The sequence below is a fragment of the Onychomys torridus genome, chromosome 4 (assembly GCF_903995425.1).
Source record: "Onychomys torridus chromosome 4, mOncTor1.1, whole genome shotgun sequence".
Lineage (NCBI taxonomy): Eukaryota > Metazoa > Chordata > Mammalia > Rodentia > Cricetidae > Onychomys > Onychomys torridus.
In genome coordinates this window covers 114,316,764-114,338,455 of record NC_050446.1, presented here as the reverse complement: position 1 = coordinate 114,338,455, position 21,692 = coordinate 114,316,764, and the positions used below count along the sequence as shown (strand labels likewise).

At 40.7% G+C, this 21,692-nt stretch overlaps 1 pseudogene; it reads right to left on the bottom strand.

Moving 5' to 3' along the window:
- Positions 1-19,718: 19,718 nt before the first annotated feature.
- LOC118581906 lies at positions 19,719-20,977 on the bottom strand (annotated as a pseudogene).
- Positions 20,978-21,692: the final 715 nt, after the last annotated feature.

Sequence of the window (21,692 nt, the reverse complement as noted above, 5' to 3'; positions counted from 1 at the left end):
GCTTGTCTCCTCCATGGGTCTGCCTGGGGCAGGCTCCTTCTTATATTTTGATCTCTACTTCTAAATGTGAACTTGATCTGGGATATCTGCTTATATGCCTGTTGGAAGTGTATCTGCAATATGCATAACTAAGTACCAAATGTTAATTTATAGTGCTTCTTTAGGAGCAAAGGGAATTAATTTTGGTTTACAGATATGAGGGCATCTCCTTGGGCTGTTCACAATCCCTGTATCATGATTGTTCTTCTGACACAGTGGATGAAGGGAAAGGACATCCTGTCTTGTTCCTGATTTTAATGAAAATACTTTAAGTTTTTCTCCATTTAGGATAATGTTGGCTGTGAGCTTCCTGTATATTCCTTATATTATGTTGAGATATGTCCCCTATAGTCCTATTTTCTCAGAACTTTTGTTATTGAATGAAGTTGAATTTTGTTGAAGACGTTTTCTGCAGCTGATGAGAAATGTATGTTCTGTCCTTTAGTCTATTTATACAGTGGGTTGTTTATTCAGGAATAAACAACTTCAGGTTTGTTTAACCTGAATACAGTGTTCAATTTACAAATGTTGAACTATCCCTGCATCTCTGGGACGAAGTGGACTTGATCACAATGGATACATTTTTGATATGTTCTTGAATTTTTCTGTTAGCTTTTTAAATCCTAGAAATGTATATTTTTTTAAATGCACAAAAGCTAATTGGCATACTATTAAACTGACTCCTGATGACCTACAGTATTATCCACATAGATTAGTACAACCCAGTCCTCATCAGAGAAGCTTCCGTTTTCAGAAGATGGCAATCAGCATAGAGACCCACAACTGGCCTAGATGTAGAGAAAAAGAGACTCGGTATCCTCAACTCTAAATGGGGCATCTAAGGAAGACCATTGTCTTTGTCTTTAGACTATGTTTTTTTTTCCAGTGTACCCCAAACAACTAAAGGTGAATATCTGCACCTCTGTGCCAGATGATATCTCTGGGAAGCATAGAGACTTGCCATCTCTATACACAGCAGGCCATAGGTATCAGAAAATTAGCACTTCCCCAAAGCTACTCCAAATGTGCCATCAAAGTTGAGGAAAATCTGCATCTCAGTCAGTTGACAGACCCTGTACTGCTGACATTTGAACGTTTTCAAGGAGGATATGTGGACTCTGAAGAGCAACTTATCCAGGATTTCCAAAAGGCCTGGTGTGCATCTTAGAACACATCTAGAATTATATTAACAGACATTGGAAGAAAGTTTACCCAAAGGCACATATTAAGGGACCTTAGAGCCCAAATTGTTGCAGAGTACTATGCCATAAACACATCTCCATGATGACCAACTAATAACAACCTCATATGAAACTCATTTCGAGGTGGCATCTTTCAAGCTGGATGTGGTAGCACGTGCCCATAAGCTCAGCAATCAGTATGTGAGAGGCTAAGTCAGGAGGATCATGAGTTTAAATTCAGCCAAAGCTACATAGGGAGACCTGCCAGGGTTTTTTTTTTTTTTTTTTTTCCAAAAGGTTGTGTTTAATTCTTGGATAGAAGACCTCAAAGGCAATCTAGATGATAGCTGTTCTTCCTTCCTAGGAACATTGGCACAAGAGAAGACTGAGCCCAGAAGAAGTAAACCCTTATGTATATTATAAACCTTTTATGGAATCCTATTAAGAGGAAAAGCATATGATTGGGTAGATGTCATGGGCTATTAGTGAGAATGAGTGGCAGATTGGCAGTGTAAGACTATTCCTTTTAAATTCACATTTGTTCTGGGACATTAAGAATTCTTAAATAATGCACATCCTTTCCTAACATAGTTTGGGTTCAGGTTCTGCGAGCCCAGATGTCTATGATCAGAGAGACTGACCAGACTGACCAGGCAGTTTTTCTTTTCCCACAAGCTGCTATCCAAAGGAAGGATTAAATCTAACATTGACCAGGACTTCTCTCCAAGGAACCTCAGCCTCCAGAAGCCCATCAACTAAGCCCTAGGTGGTTTACCATGACTAGTTGTGGAAAGTGGAGGGAATGTGAGCTCAGTGGTTTCTCCTTTACATGATGCCGATACCAAAGCCCTAAACCACAGCAGGCAAAACCAGGGACAGGCGAGGACTCTGCCATGCACAACCATAAGGGTTTCTCTGATTAACAGCCTCAGAAGCTAGAAAAAGGAAAACTGAAATAACCCCTCTAACTTCTGCTATTACATCAGCATCTAAAGAGTACCTCTTCAAGTGGCCTCTTTAAATCCTGGAAGAGCCATCAGTACTTAAGAGCAAAAGGATTTATTAAGAAAAACTAGGCGTCTACCTGCCTCATGTAGAAGTGGTAAGATTTTAATTTTGTCCCCATTATCCATGCCCTTCTCTCTAGGTAATGCTAATTCCATCCTTTAGGTGCTTGGGCTAAAACTCTTGGGTCATCTATTTGACAATTCCGTGGCTGAATAAGTCACCCTAGACTTTAGTAGCTTTAAACAATTTGTTTCCAGTTCTGTAGCTGGGCTTGGCTCCCCTCCGTGGATTTTCTGTTGTTCTTGCTGGTAGTCCCTGGTGTGCTTTGCTCAGTTGAAGCATGACCTAGAGGCTGGATCCATCTAGTATACCAGTGTTTCATTCTTCCTGCATACTTAGGGCTTCTCTTTGCAATATGTTCATGCCACCTGCTTGAAAGATCACAAGCCTTTCAAGAGCACAAAAGCAGAAGTTGCTTAGGACTAAGGTTTGGGTACAGACTGGCCCAGCATCACTTTTGTTACATAATTTACATCAAGTTGCCTGGGACAATCAAGGTTCAAAAGAAAGGAACTGGAGAAGAGTATTAATACCAGAAGCTAAGTTCACTGGGGGCCACTGACTTGACATCCTTGAATTTTTGCTTTCTTTCCTATTCCACAATCAGGTCACCAAGTGAGTCTCATTGTGTCTGCCTTAAAGTGCATCCTGAGTCAACTACTTACCATCTCTACTGATATCATCTGTTTGCCTGCGTAAAATGGACTCTTCACTGGCCTCCCTGCTTCCATTCTTTCTCCAACAGTCAGTTGTTCACTGGAGCCAAAAGTACTAAGATCAAGGTTATGCCATTATTCAGTTTTTTATTGCACTTTGGTTTTTAGTCCTTCAAAATCCTGGGATTAGCTTTTCCTTGTTCTATAACCTGGCTTTCTGTTCCCTTGGTTACTCTGCTCTAGCCACCCTGGCCTTCTTGCTATTCTTGCAGCATGTCAGAACTGTTACATATGATTATATTCTACTTAGAAAATACTTACTTTTGAGTCAGGGGTCTTTCTACAGTAGCCCAGGCTGACCCTAAACTTGTGATCATCTGCCTTACCTCCCAGTATGCTGAAGTTACAATAAAGCATTACAGATGAATCCACGTGGGTTGGTTCTCCATTTCCACTGTATTTGTTACTTTTCTCATTCTGTGACAAAGTACCTGAGAAGAAGCAATGTAGGAGAGCAGGATGTGAAACTTAATATTGATTATCAACTTGGATAAGTCTAGAATCAACTAGAACATAGACCCTCCACTCATGCTTCTGAAGAGTTATCCATATTAGGTTATCCTCTGGGCAGGCCTGTGAGCATCTACCTAGATTAGGTTAAATGAGGTAGGAATATCTAAACTATGAGCCTCACCATTCCTTGGATAGAGGTCCTGGACTGAATAAAAAGGAGAAAGTGCGGTGAGCATTAACAGGTAATATTTCTCCTCTCCAACAAAATGCTGTGTGGTTAGTGCCCTGAAGATCCTGCCACCATGACGTCTGTAAGCCAAAATAAACTCTTTCCCACTAAAGTTGGGTTTGTCGAGGCATTTTTATCACAATGTTGTATAGCAATTACCTCTAAATTGAAATATTCCATATTGGAGGGAAACTTTGTATGACTTGGAAAGTTTTGAAAGGCAGCTGTTAAGACTCAGGAAGTATCCCTGTGAGTTCAAGGCCAGCCTGGTCTACAAAGCAAGTTTCAGGACAGCCAGAGCTGTTACACAGAGAAACCCTGTCTCAAAAAAAAAAAAAAAAGAAAAAAGAAAAGAAAAAGAAAAAAAAAAAAGGACTTGGGACACAAACAACTCAAAATTCACAGAAAGTCTCTGAAACTGACTAAATTCACAAGATCTTAACCTCCCTTAGGTAAAGACTGCTTAGAAGAGATTCCAACCTGTCCAGCTGACTGATAATCATTCAGAGAGATCTAGAGTCTGTCTTTCATGAATAGTCACTCGTGCTGGAAAAGGCATTCAGTGTTTCAGCTGCCTTTTGAGTATCCACTCAAATATGCTCCTAGAAGTAATTCCAATAAACTCACTGGTTCACCAAATTGGACTTTAGTGTCATCATTTTTGTTGTTTGTTTTTTTCTCTTTTGGGGGGCCTGGCACCCAGCTCCCAAATAAATCACACACAAAGGCTTATTCTTCCTTATAACTGCCCATCCTTAGCTTGGCTTGTTTCTAGCCAGCTTTTCTTATGTTAAATTGTCCCATTGCCCTTATGCCTCTGGGTATGTACTCTTACTTCTGTAAATCTTACTCTTACTCTGTGACTTGCTGTGTAGCTGGATGGCTGGCCCCTGATGCCCTCCTTCGTCTCTGGCTACTTCTTTCTCCTCCCAGATTTCTCCTTCTGTTTATCCTCTCTGCCTACCAGCCTCACCTATTTCTCTCTCCTGCCTCACTGTTGGCCATTCAGCTTTTTATTAAACCATCAGGTGTTTTAGACAGGCACACTAAGACAGCTTCACAGAGTTAAACAAATGCAACATAAACAAAAGTAACATACTTTACAATAATATTCTACAACAATAATTACTTTGGTCTGCTGTTGTTTCCCTGTCTGTGGTAAATAAATGTGTCATAGGCAGGGTGTAGCACAACACACAGCAAAAGGAGAAGTAACTAATAAGATTCTATTTTGGCTTACACTTTGAGAGGACACATTCCATTGTGGTGATGAAGGGGGAAAGCCTGGTTACAAACTTGAGGTGTCTGGTTCCATTGTATCCACAGTCAAGAAGTAGAGCCATATGAATACCTGTGAAAATCTTGCTTTCTCTTTAGTCCAGGATCCCACATTTAGAGTGGCTCTTCTCAGTTAAACCCTGAAGTCTGTTTCCATGGTGATTCTAAATCTGATCACATTGACAATGAAGATTGACTATCACAGTAGCCCTCTTCCTAGGTCATCCCTGATGGTTTTTCTTACTGCCCCCTTCCAGTAATCTGCACCACTTCTTTCTAATCTATCATAGAACAGTAGCATACATAGCTGGTTTGTGTGCCTCCTTTTGAAAGCATTCTCCCTGAAAAAAGATTTTTGTGTTATAGATGCTAATTCTATAATACCTGTGTGCCTTAAGTGTTGTGGGATATTAGATGAAGATATGTTACACTCATTTATGCTGTGGAACATTTGTTTAATGATGTAGGGGTGTGTTGTATTCTTTTTAAAAAAAAAAAAAACATTTACTTATTATGTATACATTGCAGAACACCAGAAGAGAGCACCAGATCTCATTACAGATGGTTGTGTGCCATCTTGCCAGCCCCATGTTGAGTTCTTTTATGTTGCATTTGTTTAACTCTGAAGCTGTGTTACTTTGCCTACCTAAAACACCTGATTGGCCTAATAAAGAGCTGAACGGCCAATAGCTAGGCAGGAGAGGGATAGGTGAGGTGGCCAGGCAGAGATAATTAATAGAAGAGAGGAATGAGAGGAGAGAGGAGCAAGAGAAGGAGAAGAGGATGATGGTGGAGGTCATCCACACAGCGTAATGCAGAATAAGAAGGAAAGAAAGGATATACAGAAATAGAGAAAGGTATAGGCCAAGAGGCAAAAGGTAGATGGGATCATTTAAGAAAAGCTGACTAGAAACAAGCTAGGTTAGGCATTCATAAGTAAAAATAAGACTCTGTGTGTTTATTTAGGAGTTGGGTGGCATGCTTCCAAAGAGCAAAGAGTTAAAAAACCAACACCTAAGTGCCTAACACTGAGTAGGTTCTCAATAATTGCTTGTATACATGAAAGTTCCTCAAGATGACATGGAAGAAACAGTGCGGAGATGTATATTAGTTGCCCTTTGGAGCTATAACAAGTTGCTACAAATCCAGCTACTAAGAACAACTTTTTTTTTTTTTTTTTGCCTTACAATTCAGCAAGAAAGTTCAGTCACCCTAGATGGTTTCATTGCTTACAACTCCTGAGGTCAAAAGTGACAGACCTACATTCCTTGTAGGAAGTACTAGTGATGATTTGTTTCTAGTGAATTCATACTGGAATTCTTCATAGTGGAAGAATTCTGTTGCATGGGATTGTAACTGAGATGTCCATTTCGTTTCTGTTAGCTGAGGGTTGCTTTCAGCTTTCACCCTAAGTACTGGCCATCTTCAAAATTTTTCCTAACTGGATAGGATCCCTCTAGTGCTTCAGATGCTTGTCCTTTGCCTCATCTTTGCCATGCCTCTTCTAACTACAACTGAGAACAGTTCTCCACTCTTATGGGTCCACAAAGATCAGCCAAGAGAACTTCCCTTCCACCCGATTCATATTATCACCTACACCAACAGAGTCCATTCACTTGTATGCAATCTATCCTTGAGGGTTGGTCTTCTGCCTTCCAGATCAAGTGGTAGGTCAGTGAACTGAAGAGAAGACATCAAGTGCTGGATCTGGGTCTGCCACTATGCTTCTGTGTAGACTTAAACATGCCTCTTACTTTCTTGAAGGCATACTTTCCACATTTGTCAGATTAAGGGTGCAGGGATAAATTGAGATCCTTAGGACCTAGATAGACATATTTTAAACATGCTGTGTCAGGAAGTGCTGGGCCACAATACAACAGAATCTGCCAGAGAAGATGCTATTATTCTGGCTTTTTTCATACCTCATATGACTTACTCTGAGATGCCCTGTCTTTTCTAAAACCTTGGTTAACCATATTGAAATCAACTCTCAAAATTTCTGGTAAAAGGTGAAAGTCTAAGAGTGCCTCACCCCATCCTTCTTTTCTCCCATACTCGCTGTCTCTTATTTGTGAAGACAGAGTAGTTTGTCAATATTTATCAAGATGATATCACTTTACTCTGTAACTCAGCAACACAATTACTGGGATCTTCCAGCTGCATCCACCACATACAAAAGTGATGCATATGCAAGGACATTTGTTGTGGAATATTCATGATAGATTATTGAAGGACATCAATAATTACTACAGGGTTATGGAATTAGCTGCTTTATCCATATTAGAATGGTATGCAGTGTTGAAAAGGAAGGTGTGTTTCTCTATACTTTAATGGGAATAACTTTAGGATATATAAAAGTGCAAAAAAAGCAAAATAAAGATTAATGTGCACATCATGCAGTCTGTAGATAGGAGTCTGTAGCTGGGAAGTGGTGGTGCACGCCTTTAATCCCAGCACTTGGGAGGCAGAGACAGGCAGATCTCTGTGAGTTCAAGGCCAGCCTGCTCTCCAAGTTCCAGGAAAGGTGCAAAGCTACATAGAGAAACCTTGTCTCAAAAAACCAAAACCAAACAAACAAACAAACAAAGATAGGAGTCTGTACAAAGATTGCATTTTAAACTTCTTATATACTCCATAAAGAAATAGGAAGAAAGGTGGAGCTGGTGGGTGTAGCTCAGTGGCTGAGCAGGACTCTTGCTTAGCATGTTCAAGGCCCCTGGTTTGATCTTTAGAATTGGAGAAAGAAAAAGTCAGTATTTTTGAGGTGTTACAAATTCTTTGGGATGGGGGAGGGAGTGAAGAAAGACTAGGGACAAACTCACCAATGGGGTTGATTATCTGATCCTTTCTCAGGGAGGCCTCTTGCTCTTATAGTCTTTTTTCTCATCCTCTGATTAGCTGCCAAAACAAAATTCTTACCAGATGTTAGTGTCTGTGAAAACTGACACATTATTCTGAAATGTATATGGAGATAGAAAGACTGGTAGTAGCCAAGACCTCCAAGACCAGAACAATAGTACAACATGTCAACACTTACTATAAAGCATACTCATCAAGACTGAATCTTGGTATTGACAGAAACATTAAGAAAAAGGAACAATCAAAAAGAATATAGGGCCCAGAAACAGAACCGAAAGTATATGATCAATTGACTTTCAACAAATAGAGCATAGCAAAACAGTAGGAGGGAAGAAGGGTCTTTGTAGCAAGTGTTTTTGAGGTAATTAGCTGTACAAATGGAAAACGTGAGCTATACCTCACACTATGCACACAAGTAACAGCAAATGAGGAAACAGTATTCAAGAAAATCTACCAGAACTAAAAACAGCTAGAGTCTGTTCCATTTGAACCATTGCTTCACTTTCTTCATCAATTTCCATCTTAGCTTGTTAGAAGATTTACTCTGGGTATGTGACACCAAGGAATCAGGGCTACCTCTTCCCTTGTTAGCTCACAAGGCATTTGGTGGAGGGGGTTTGTTAGATGGTCTGGCTCTTGGAGGGAACATTGTCAGCTTAGATGGGAAAGTTTCCTTTAAAGTACATATATTATACACCAACTTGCCCCCAGTATAGGTAAATTTAGGTAGGTTTTTAATAGTGTGGTTCCTTAGGACTTTTTTCAGATATCCTTAGTATTATCTTACCCTCCTTCCTCCTGTATTTATCTCTCTTCCTCTCCCTAACTAGATCCCCTACTTTACCCATCAGATCACTTTTACTCTGCTAATCCCCTTCTATTGCTTTCCAACCCCTAGCCTGCCAATGATTCCCTTTTGCTGCCCTAGTTTCTGCAGTTACTCCAGGACATATAATCACATCTGAAGATTTGGAACTAGGAACCTCTGATGAGAGAGAGCATGTGACATTTGTCTTTCTGGGTCTGGGTAACCTTACTCAATATGATCCTTTCTAGTTTCATCCATTTGCCTACAAAGGTCATGGTTTTGCTTTTCTGTACAGCTGAATAGTATTCCATAGTATATATGTACCACATTTTCATTATCCATTCATCAGTTGAAGGGCATTTAGGTTGTTTCCATTTCCTAGCTACTGTGATTAGAGCAGCTGATAAAGTATCTGTAGAGTAGTATGTCAGGTCCTTTGGGCGTATGCCAAGGAATGATACAGCTGGGTCATATGGTAGACTTACCTTTAGCGTTTTGAAAAATCTCCACACTACTTTTCATAGTGACTGTAGCAGTGTGCAGTCTCATCAACAGTGAGTGAGGGCTCTTTTTCCCCACATCCCTCCAGCATTTGTTGTCTTTGTCATTAGGACTGGGGTAACGTGAAATCTTAGACTTATTTTGATTTGCACTTCTGTAATTTCTAGGGGCAATGAAGCAATTCCATTGAAGGCAGGAAGGAGACAAAGTTGTCCCCACTCTTTTCCAGTATTATGGTCAGGAAGGAGATGAAGTTGTCCCTACTCTTTTTCAATATCGTGCTCGAAGCACTGGCTACAGCAATAAGGTAGGAGAAGAAAAGTAAAGAGATACAAATAGAAAACAAAAGTTCAAACTGTTCATATTTGCAGATGATATGATATACACTAGAAATCCCCAAAATCTACTAGAAAAATTACAGAAACAATAAAACATACAGCAGTGTGGAAGGATACAGAATCAATTTGTACAAATTAATAGCTGTTCTGTATATCAACAGCAAGCATGCACAGAGAGAAATGCACATTCTCATTCATAATAGCCTCAAAGAAAACAAAAATCTAGGGCTAAATCTAACCAAGGAGATGAAGAGTGAAAACTTTAAAGCTCTGAAGAAAGAGACAGAGGAAAGACACCAGAAAATTGAATTCTCTCTCACACTTATGTGTTGGTAGAATTAATACTGTAAAAATTACCACATTTCCCCTTGTGCTGCTTTTAACATCATAAATCTGAAACCTCAAGATAAAAAAGGAATGAATTATCTAGAGGACAACATTCTGATTTTGCATTTGTTTGGTGGCAAACAAATTCATAGATGGGTGAATGTCTATAAAATCCAGACTGTCAATACTGTGAACCAGACATTTTCTTTCAAAACTGCTCAAGTTTGCCAGTGTTCACAGTGGTAGAAATGACTTTTCTACCAAGAGCTATTTATAGATCCAGTGCAAGCCCAATCAGAATCCCCATCCTGTTCTTCACAGAAACAGAAGGAAAAAAAAAACTATCTTAAAATTCATACGGAACCATAAAAGGTCCCAGAAAGACAAAACAATCTTGAGCAAAAAGAACAATGCTGGAGGAATTACCATTCTAGATCATAAGGTATATTAAAGAGCCATAGAAATAAAAACAGTATGGGACTGGCACAGAAACAGACATGTAACCAATGGAACAAAATCAAAGACCCACACATGTACACATAACTTCAGCCATTTAATGTTTGATGAAGATGCCAAGAACATACTCTGGAGAAAAGAAAGCATTTTCAACAGTTTATGCTGGGAAAACTGGATGTCTACTTGCAGAAGAATGAAATTAGACCCACATCTATTACCTCACACAAAACGTAGCTCAATCTGGATCAGAGAACTAAGTAAATACAAAACCTGAAACATGGGAACTGCTGGAAGACACAGGCAGTACCATAAATGATGAAGATGTAGGAAAGGACTTTCTGAATAGGACTCTATTTGTCTAAGAATTAAGGCCAATAATTGGCAAGTGGGACTTCATAAAACTAAAAAGTTTCTGCATAGCTAAAGAAACAACCAGGTGAAGTGGAAGCCCACAGAATAGGAGAGAATCTTTCCCAGCTATATGTCTGATGATATTAATATCCAGAATATATTAAGCAAAAAAAAGTTAAAAAAAAAAACCAAACCAAATGAACCATTTTTTAAAAATTGGCCAAGTATCCGAACAGATAGTTCTCAAAAGAAGAAACAAATGTCTAAGAAATACCATATCACTCCTATTGTCTTTCACCAGTAGAGGCAGGCTGCAGGTTTTTATCTCAGATTCCAAGATGAAAAGGTGAAATTTCTGCCAAGAGCATCAAGGAAAGCATGCAAACTGGGCAGATTGGTATGGTAATATTTATGCCTGCTAAGGAAGTGGGGGCAAATGAGGAAGAAAGCCTCATGGAAACCTGGGGCATCTAGTGTATTGTCATGTGCAGAACGGAAGTTATCACAAGACGGGAAGGAGCTGAAAAAAATTAACAACTGAAACTTGCTCAAATTTGCCGCAAAAAAAGCATGCTACTCAAGCTCAACAAACTGTAGGCTGGAAGTGAAGAAATAAAGCAGTAAAGGAAGGAGAGAGGAACAAAATGTACACATTACAAACAAATTAAACAACATACATAACTGTAGCAGTAGTTACAATTTTATCAGTCAAGACCTTGAGACTCCAGAGAGTTGAGTGTGAAGGAAGCCCACTGAAGAATTCCCTCATGCTTAGGGACTTGTTCTACTTAAACTGTGAACTCATTATTTTTCAGATGTGTAATTTTCATCTGATTCATGAGATGTGGAAGTTATACCTACAGACACACAGGAGTATACACAAACTGGAGCTTGGAAAACTTGGGGTTAGATCAAAGTCATTTAATGTGAAGAGTTACTGATGTACTGCTGGTAATCGCTGGGCCACATGGCTTTGGGAAGGCTGGTGTAGTAGTAATGATAGCTGTGGGCTTTTCCTTTGCTCTGTATCACTCACTGGCAGTCCTCCAGGGCCCTTGATCCCCACTACTTCCTGAGCCCTGTAGTCTATTTCCAAGGATGCTTATCAGTATCTCTGCCTGAGTAGTCTACCCAAGTCATCTTCAGGGGCCTGCTCTGCCTCTGGCAGGCCAGGTCTCATTCCATGAGACCCTCAATCCATGGCTCCCAGAAGCTGTATTTCAATTGACCCATATAGCTGTTCTGGAGGAGGAAAGTCATACTAAACAAGACCTGCAATAGAATAAATCTCTGTATCTGTTTTTTTTTTTTTTTTTCCTCCTCATTTATCCCAAGAAATCACTTGGCTCACACCTGGCTCATAGCCAGAAATTCTCTCTCTCTCTCTCTCTCTCTCTCTCTCTCTCTCTCTCTCTCTCCCTCCCTCCCTCCCTCCCTCCCTCTCTCACTCTCTCCCCCCTCTCCCTCCCTCTATCCCCCTTCTCTTCCCCTCACCAAATTTCTGTTTCTGACCTCATGGTCTTGGTAATATTTGTAGATGTACTTAAAAATTACATTTATAGGGGCTGGGCTTAAGAACACTTACGACTTTTCCAGAAGACCTAGGTTTAGGTCCTGGCACCCAGGTCTGGCAGCTCACAAACCACCTGTCACTCCAGCTCCAAAAGAGCCAATGTCCATTTCTGGTCTTTGCAGGCACCTGCATTTGTATGCATGTACACAGGAAGGCACTGATTTAAAATATATTTTAAAATTTTTTGTTTATATATATTTTTTATTTTGATGGTACTGGTAATTGAACCTAAGACTACATCCATTCTATGTAAATACTCTACTACTGAGCTATATGCTTGCCTTAAAGAGTATTTAAGTACACTGCTAATATCATCAGTTAGTTCTAAGCAGAGCAATGACAATGATTTCAGATTCTGTGGACTCAAGATATATGTGAGACCAAATGCCTCAGGTTTGCTTGTATTACAGACATGAGAGAGTCTTTGGTCCGTCAGTAGCCACTTGGTAATACAGGGAGATGCAACATGTTTTTTTCTACTCTGAGGTGGCTGGAAAGCAAATGAATGGTGACTTTTTAAATATTTTCCTCTTCATCAGCTGTTGTGAGCATTTGAAAGTCATTTGAGGGGAATCTCATTCTTTGACATCTAAGTTGGGTTAAAAATCATTTCATGGGTTTGGGATTTCGCTCAGTGGTAGAGCACTTGCCTAGTAAGTGCAAGGCCCTGGGTTCAATCCTCAGCTCAAAAAAATCATTTCATAAGGATTCTAATGAGTTACTTAATTACTAGGCAAAACCATATTTAGTGGTATGAACAAAGAAATAATAGCCATTGCAGTTAGCTATCAGATTAGATACTTACTCATTAATCAATTTTTGCATAAGTCACATATCTTCTCCCAGTGTATAGTTGTTCTGTGAAGCCATTTTCAGACTGTAGTGTTTTCTTCAAACTCCTTATAGCCATCAGGGACATTAAAGGATATCCAATTTCATTGGTCTAAGCTCAGTGATCACAATTTATCAAAGCATGAGAAGTCTGTCCAGTCTTCTGGAATATCATTAAATGGTTCAGGGACATTTCTAATCTTAATGGTGGCCCAGGGAGAACAACTATTATGATGATGGATGGGAATGAATATCTGGAGACAGTTCAAGGCATGTTATACTTCCAGAAACTAATACATGTTGTTTATCTAAATCATCCAACTGATTAAAGAAACACACAAAGCCCACGACAGTTAAAAGCAAAGAACCAAATAGGGTTTGACCTACCCTGGTATATTTATCGCTGCCCATGACATGCATGTGAAATGTATTGCTCTACCAAAATGCTGTGTATATAAATCGGGAGGGCCTTTTGAGGCTGCTGTTGAATAATATAGGCTGTCCAGTTTATTGCCTGGCTAAATATTTACATAAAATGACTTCATTGATTGTGGGGAAGCCTCCATAAAAGGAGTCTTTCAGTGTAACTAACTGATCAGCTACAACTCTCAAGGCTTAATAAGAGCTGGGAAGTGGAAACATGTAGTACTCCTGTTCCTACAATCAGTTTTTCAGTTGCTCAGTGTTTTCAATAGCTGATCTGAATTATATTTGGGTGTATAGCCAAGGAGACAAACCCCTCTTGGTTTTAAGGGGAAGGCAAAGTTTTCAAGAAAAGCAGGGAATGCTTTTCAGTACACACCTAGAAATCTGCTCTCTGTAGTCTACCTTTCTTCTGGGAGCAAATAACATACACTGGGAGTCATTAAACATACACTGTTCTTAGTACAGGGAAGGCAATGCTAGGTGAATGAAACAATGGAAAACCAGGAAAATAAAGATTTTGGCTGACCTCTCTGGACAAGTTGGGAGAGGGTGTCAACTCCATAGGTGTCTGGGAAGATAGTCCAAAGATATAGTAAATATCTTTTTGTTAGGTTTTGGAGTGAAATATTGTTGGAGTAAGTAAGAAGTGGGAGTACTAATAGTAAATGATAAGGCATAGGATCACAGACTTAATTCACTTTGATTCTTGGACTCCTGCTTCTGCTTCCTCACACTTCCTTGGCTTCTTGGTCAGTGTCCTTTGACAATGTGTTTTCTGTTCCTTACTTCTGAATCTTGGTAGTCTCTGGGTATGGTTCTCAGCCCTCTCAACCCTAGAGATGATCTTTTTGAGCCTCACAGTTAAATGTTGTGCCTCCTAAATCTCCAGCCTGGACTGGAACCTGCACCTAAACTCTAGGTTACTTCATGATGTGTCACCGTGACATCCAGGACATCCTTCTCAAGTCATTGTGTCCAAGGTAGAATACCCAAGTTCTCTCTTCATGCTCCGGTCCCCATGCTCCTCTTAACCAAGAATTCCCCATTTAAATTTATGTTTTCATTTAGCTTCTTGTCTAGCAGTTGTCTTTCAGTTCATTCATCTTATGGACATATATTAAAAAGCTTTGACTTTATCAGCATATCCACCCATGCTATTTTAATATAGTGCACTCACTATCCCATGCTACCCAGACTTGCCCTCTACCAATTTCCATGTCCTTCTCATCTCTAACCCCCAGGCACAAAGATCTTTTAAGATATGGAGGCCTTATCCTTTTGGAGGAGGGGATGGGGGATGTTGGGGGAGGCTGTAGGGGAGTGGGAGGAGGGATGAAAGGGAGATCTATAGTTGGTATGTAAAATGAATAAATTTTTAATACATAGTTTTCCTCAAAGTAATGAAAAGCTCTCACCACAACTTGCAGTGTTCTCCATATCTTGGTAGCTCACATCTTTCAAAAGCTATCTCCCCTCCCCCCTTCTCTTTTTGCCTACCCTAGTGCAATGCCCTTGCCTATGTTCCCTCCACACACTAAGCTTATTGCTAGTTTAGGGTTGTTTTCACTAGTCATTTCATCTGCTTAGACCAATGTTCCCATGTCTTTCAATCACTCAGGCCTTTGCTCACCCATCCCCACTCTGAACAGCCTTCAAAACACGGTAACCTAAAATATATCCCACATATATTATACTTTCTCTGTTTCATTACCCTGTTTATTTTTTTTTATCACAGCACCTACAACATTTTGACATATTTTTGTTAGCCTGCCAATTTTCTGTCCTTTACATTATAAATTTGATGAACCTAGAGCCTACCCTATCTTGTTTCTAGTCCTATTTAGAATAATGTTTGGCACAGAATAGGGATTAAGTAAATATTTATTTATTGAATAAAGATAGGCTAGTGTAAGATCTCACTAGAATAATTGGAAAAATTCTGGAGATCATTTCTGGCATTGAAATGACTATAGATGTATAGAGATAAACAATGGGAAAACGTATAGCATAAGATAATACGAAAGTGAGAGGTAAAGCTTTTATTTGATCAAGCTGCATTTTCTACCACAAATTATGTTTAATGAAATCAAATTCATCTGATGGGTCAGAAAAGTGTCAGTCAAAATATGTCTTTTTACTTGCTCACTTGGATAAGATTTCAAAACTCAATATTTTAGTTTAGGAAAAAAACCAAAGTAAATTACACAATAAAGAAGAGAATACTGTTTCATGTATGCAACAGTAGCTCTATAATTCCTGACAGAACCCCTTCCTGTCACTAAGGATCTCCCCAGCTCAAAGAGACAATAAAAGTAGACCAACAGAGGAACATCCAGACAGTGGCTATATGGAGGACCACTGACATTTTCTCATGTTACCTAGAAGAAAACCTGTCTCCTGCCCACCCTCCCTGAGAGCTGATCCTTGGGATGCAAGCTCAGATCATGTTGTCTGAGTTTAAAGGGCACAACAAAGGAGAGGGGAGGTTTTACTCTAACTGATGGTTCAGGACGTCAGCAGTGCTGTGAAAGCCCCAGCTCCCAACAAGGTCTCTGTCAACCACACCTAGCTGCTTGGCCTCTGGACATTCAGCCTAAGTAGTGTTTCTCCCTCCCTAACAAGGAATGTTAGGAAGTTTCAATAAACTTTGTGGCTCACACACTCCCTCCAGGGGCTGGGGGTGTTCTTCAGACTCTTGCCAATCTATCCCTATTATCCTTGAAGTCCTGGGATTCAGAGCCACAGTAGTCTGAGTAACAAGGAGAAGAAATATCTAATTATAACACTCTCCCTTCATCTGTATTTTCACTTCCTTTCTTTAAAAATTACAGTCAACCATAGTCTAAGAATATTAAGTGGAAGGTGACAGAAATATATAACTCATAACTTTTAAGTATTATGGTACATTAGAAATTATTCTACTTAATATTGTGTTAATATAATTTATAAATTAAATTTCATCATGGGCATGTATGTATAGGAATAAATGCATCAGGGATTTTTGAAATGTCCCCAGTGATAAAGCAGGACTACTGTCCACAGGCACAGAACAATGCTGTGTGGCAAAGACATGAGGATCATGCTGACATAGAAAGAGCCATTCTGTGCTTTCTTGATGAATTTGAGGCCCTGCCTCTACAGTAGGGAACCAATGCCTGGTACTCTAACCCTGGTCAAAAGCCCATAGCTGGCAAGGTTATAGGCCCTCAGAGAGAACTTACATGCTCTGCTAAATGGACATGGTGTCAAACAGCCTTTAGAATGTTTGTGCTTATATTCATGGATTCGTGTTGCTCTGAACCTTGATTAGACAAGCTTCTGTTTGCAGTACACATTAATGTAGAGACTCATAACTGGTCAAAGCATGGAAATGAGTGTTCAGCCTTACACAGGACATCACATCACATCTTCAATGACTCAGCGACATTGCAGAAGAAAGGGTGGAAAGAGTGTAAGAGCCAATAGATGAGGAAAGCTGTGAAATGTTCTTTTGGGCATGGCGTGGCTTTGAACTCACAGCAGCTGTGGTTACTTGCACAAGTCTGGCAAAAAAAAAAACCTCTCAACATTCTGTGATGGGTAGGGTTCATGAGTCTCCTTTCCTCCATGAGGAGCTGTGGTAGACTAGTGGTTGCCAGGGAAGGAGTATAATTTTCTTCAGTAGTGTAGCCACTGGCAAGTTGCCCATACTCCAATAAATAACCTTTGCTAACACAAACAATCCTCATTAACCTTTCTCTCTTTCTCCCTCTTTCCCCTTCCTGTCTCTTTCCCCTCTCACACACATACAAATAAAAGCACATAAAGATAGGAGTGGACCTTGTCAAAAAGAAGAAGAGATTTGTCAGGGGAAGTGGGCAAGAGAAGGATGTGGAATGAAAAATGGCCAAAACACATTATATACACATAAATTTGTCAAAGAATAAAAAAATTACAGGAAAAAAAGGAGTGTCTCATTCTGTTTGGTCTTGGGAAATGCCATAGGTGAAGCATTAACAAACAGCCCAGTAGAGCACTTCAAGCTTTCTTCCAATGGACACATGTTTCTATTGAGATCCCTAGTTGGCCCCCCTCAGGTCTGTTATAGGCTTAAAAATCCAGGGCCTTTGTGTTCTAGGCTAACCTGGGTTCACTGGCAGGAGTAAACATGATATAGATCAGATACTGGACCTGTCCTATCTGTCTTGGGCTACTGCAGGCACAAAACTTGTGGGGAAATCTGATGAGATCCTGTCAGTCTCAGCCCTCTTGCTAATGGCCATGGCGCTTGAGCTCTACTTCTCCCTCCTAGGACGCTGTTCACTCTTCAGCTCAGTGTATTCCTGACAACACAGCCCTGCCCTTTACTGGCTCCTTTTTATTGCTTTGGCTTTTGTTGTTGTTGTTAATAAAAAACATTTATTATTTTTCATTTTATACAGAACAATGTGAAGTCTGCATCATGACCTAACAGTTCCCCAGGGGGTTACAGTGTGTCCATCTCAACAGTGTGGTTCTGGGGTTTGGTTTCCACACAAACACAGGCAGGAGTTTGGGGGTAAGGAGGGGACACAACAGGAGTGTGTCTCAACCCTTTCTTAAAGAAAAGGCAGTGGGACACTGAGTCACTAAAGTCTGTACAAATGGGGCTGCTAAAATAAACACCGTACTGTGAGCTCTTATGTAAGGAAAGAGAAAGAGAAAGACATTGATAAATAAAGGGACATATCCTTGATGCAGGAGATGAGAAGGCTCACTGTTTTGAAAGCCCTTAGCCTTAGGTCCAATTGATATTTGAAGGGAACTATGTCCAATCACAAATCATTTTTCTGTTCAAACAGAAAGACTAGAACCTCTGGGACCAGACTATGAAGAGGCTGGTCATTCCTGAGTCCTTGTTTTGTGTGCCAGAGCATGTTAACAGGTGAAACTAAGGTCAGAAGAGAATGGCTTATGTTCCGTGGAAGTAAAAAGACTGGCTGACATTAAGTACTGATTAAGCCAAATTACTGGGAAGACCACAGGTCATAGACCTGCTAGGAGGACCCTCTGCTAGGGCAGGGAGACCCAGAGCATCCTCAGCTAAGGCACAGCATGTATAAGAAGTCTGGAAGGAAACAGAACATTCTCAGACCTTATTTTTAATGGAATAATTTAAAAAGAAATAGCACCAGGCTGAGCTCTGGGAGTCCAGTCGAAGAGAGGGAAGAGGGATTATATGAGCAATGGCCATCAAGATCATGATGGGGAAATCTACAGAGATAACCTAACCAAGCTAGTGGAAACTCATGAACTTTAGACCAACAGCTGTGGAGCCTACATGGGACCAGACTAGGCTCTCTGCATAAGCAAGACAGTTGTGTAGCTTGATCTGTTTGAGGGGCCCCTGGCAGTGGGAGCAGGATCTATCCCTGGTGCATGAGCCAGCTTTTCAGAGCCCATCACCTATGGTGAGACACCTTGCACAGCCGTGATGCAGGATAGGGAGCTTGGACCTGCCTCAACTGAATGTACCAGGCTTTGCTAACTCCCCACAGGAGGATTTATCTTTTCAGAGGAGGGAATGGGGGGGATGGGTTGGAGGAGAAGGCTGGGGTGAGAGGGACGAGGGATGAGAGGGAGATCTGTGGATGGTATGTAAAATGAATGAAAAATTTCCTATAAAGGGGAAAAAAGAAAAGCAAACCTAAAAGAGAGAGAGAGGGAGGGAGGGAGGGAGGGAGGGAGAGAGAGAGAGAGAGAGAGAGAGAGAGAGAGAGAGAGAGAGAGAGAGAATGAGAATCAAATGCTGGGTACCCATCACAATAAATACCATGCTATTTATGGTCACCTGATAGCATAAGTTGCTGAAACATTTCCAGGTAAACAATAGACCTTTGCTAGGATGTGCTTGTGCACACAGGAAAGGCATGAGGGCTTGACATAACTGACACCCAACGTGGTTCCCAGGGAAACAACAGGGGCCTGGCCCTGGCCTCCGAGGTTTAGAGGGTTGGTGGAGCAGAAGGAAAAGCTTTGCAGAGTGACTGCAGCTGTTCTGTTTTGACCTAAAGAAGAGGAGCCAGACTCTCGCTCTAGAGATGGTGGGTAGCCAGATCTAGCTTGACCACCTGCATTTGTCCTGGTCATCCTACAGTTGGAAAGCAACACACCAGGTAGAGGAAGTGAGCTGCTGAACAAAGGAGTCACTTTTCATCTTTTAATTTATATTTTAATTTCAAATGTATTTTCAGTGCCTCAGCTACAGTGTAATCTTAAGTCTTAAAGGCCTCTGAGACAAAATTATACTTTACTTTTAAGCCTCCTCATTTTCTTATAGTTTCCCTGACTTTAGAGTCCACAAACTTCATCAGACCATCTGTGCTCATGGACTTGGGCCTTTCTAGAGGGAAACAGAGCTCTGCTCCAGATTGAGTGTGCCAGCACGCCCAGTGCCCTCAACACTCTTGAGCAGGGCCATGTAACATCATCTCCATCATGCCATAGTACAGGAGCAGCACCTGCTGTGAGCATCTGTGTTGGGCCAAGGATTCTTGGCCTTCCCTTGCTTTAAGAGGATATTGGGCACAATCTTGGACAGCTGGACAACCAGCTTTAGCACAGGCAGGTGTTTCAGAACAACCTCTCTCAGACAGGAATATCATGGATCAGTCTTCCTTAGTACTGTATGACCATATCCTGGGACAACCCATCCTGAGTTGATATATTCCAGATGTAGTATTGTAACTTCTCATGGACACATCTTTGTCAACTCCTTCTGTAGCTGTGTTAGCCAGACAAGCACTTCCTGATTTGCTAGTCCATATAAAGGCCCATTCATGGCTGCTGCAAAGGACAGGTAAGGTCTGAAAAGGGCACTACCCACGCTGGTGTTACTACCCTCGTGGTCACTGTGGATAGTGAGATACAAACGCATAAGCTCGGGTGATCTGAACATCAGTATAGCCTAACATGTTGGTAAAAATGTGGGACCAGTTCAGTTTAGAGTCAGTGGCCCCAGTGCTGCTGCCTTTCTGGTAAAGATTCCATTAGATCTTTGCTGCAGCACATGGTAGCTGTGCAGTTGGGTTCATACAGTCTTTGTAAATCAACTCCCAACTTAGTTCAGTTGATTCCTTCTGGGCAAAGTCACTTTCACTGTTGAGAGCTATGATGGCTGAACTGAGCTGAGACATGGGATGCAGATTGTCCAGCATGGTGACCACATGAGAAGGCAGAGCTGCTTTTTTTTTTTTTGCCCATTCTTGTGAGAGCCATGATACCTGTTCTGCTGTTGGCATTTGTCCAGTTACCAGCAGCCAAACTAAGCCTTCAAGGAGGGGTTCTTCCCCACTCTTAACCTTAGGTATCAGTTTCTGGCATTCAGGGATACTACAACCTCTGAAACAGATACCCTCATCAGGATCAAGAACTGATGTTTCCTACACAAGTTCTTTTATGCCACTCATGGCACAATACATCATGTCCACAGTAATCTGGCCCATCACGGTCTCCCCATGTTGCTGTCTGAGGCTTTAATTCTGGCCTGCTCCTTTGGTATCAGCACTGAAAGAAGCTCTGGCATGCTGGGCAGTAATGACAGGGCAGGATGAATTCATTCTGGCTCTGATAAGTAGAGACATGGCGGTGAACTCCGGGACCTGTCAGGAAGGGAACAAAGGGAAACAGCTGCAGCTAGAACAGGAGAGGCTGCCATTGTAATGGATGCCAACCAACCATGGATAAGGTAGAAAGTTCTGTTTTTATAATTAATTGTTTTGTATTGTAAAACAAAGTTCTTTGCTTAATGAGAATAAAATATTTTATTACTGGAATTATAAAAAAGAATACAGTGGTATATAAGAAGTTATGAAGTGGTTTCTTCATAACTTTACCACTGAGAAATAATCACATCAAATAACATTCCTCTCACTTTCTCTTTTCCTTTTGTTTTACAGTGTGTTTATTTGTTTTTGTCTTTGTTTTTTGTATTTTGACAGGGTCTTGGTGTATGGGCATGCTGACCTAGGCCTTGGGATCCTCTTGTCTCAGCTTCTTGAGGGCTGAGATTATGAGTATTTACCATGGTACCCAGAATTTTTTTTTATGTAAGGAAATATCATTATTAGTGCATATACTTGGGAAAAACATATAAAATCTTTTGTGATTGATACATTTTTGTGTTATACACAGAATTCCTCCAAGAGAAGATTATCATTTCTGATAAGTTGCATAAACTATTTTCTGATGGTCTAGATGGGATGGAGACCACCAGTCACTCATCCCCTAGATGACTATCA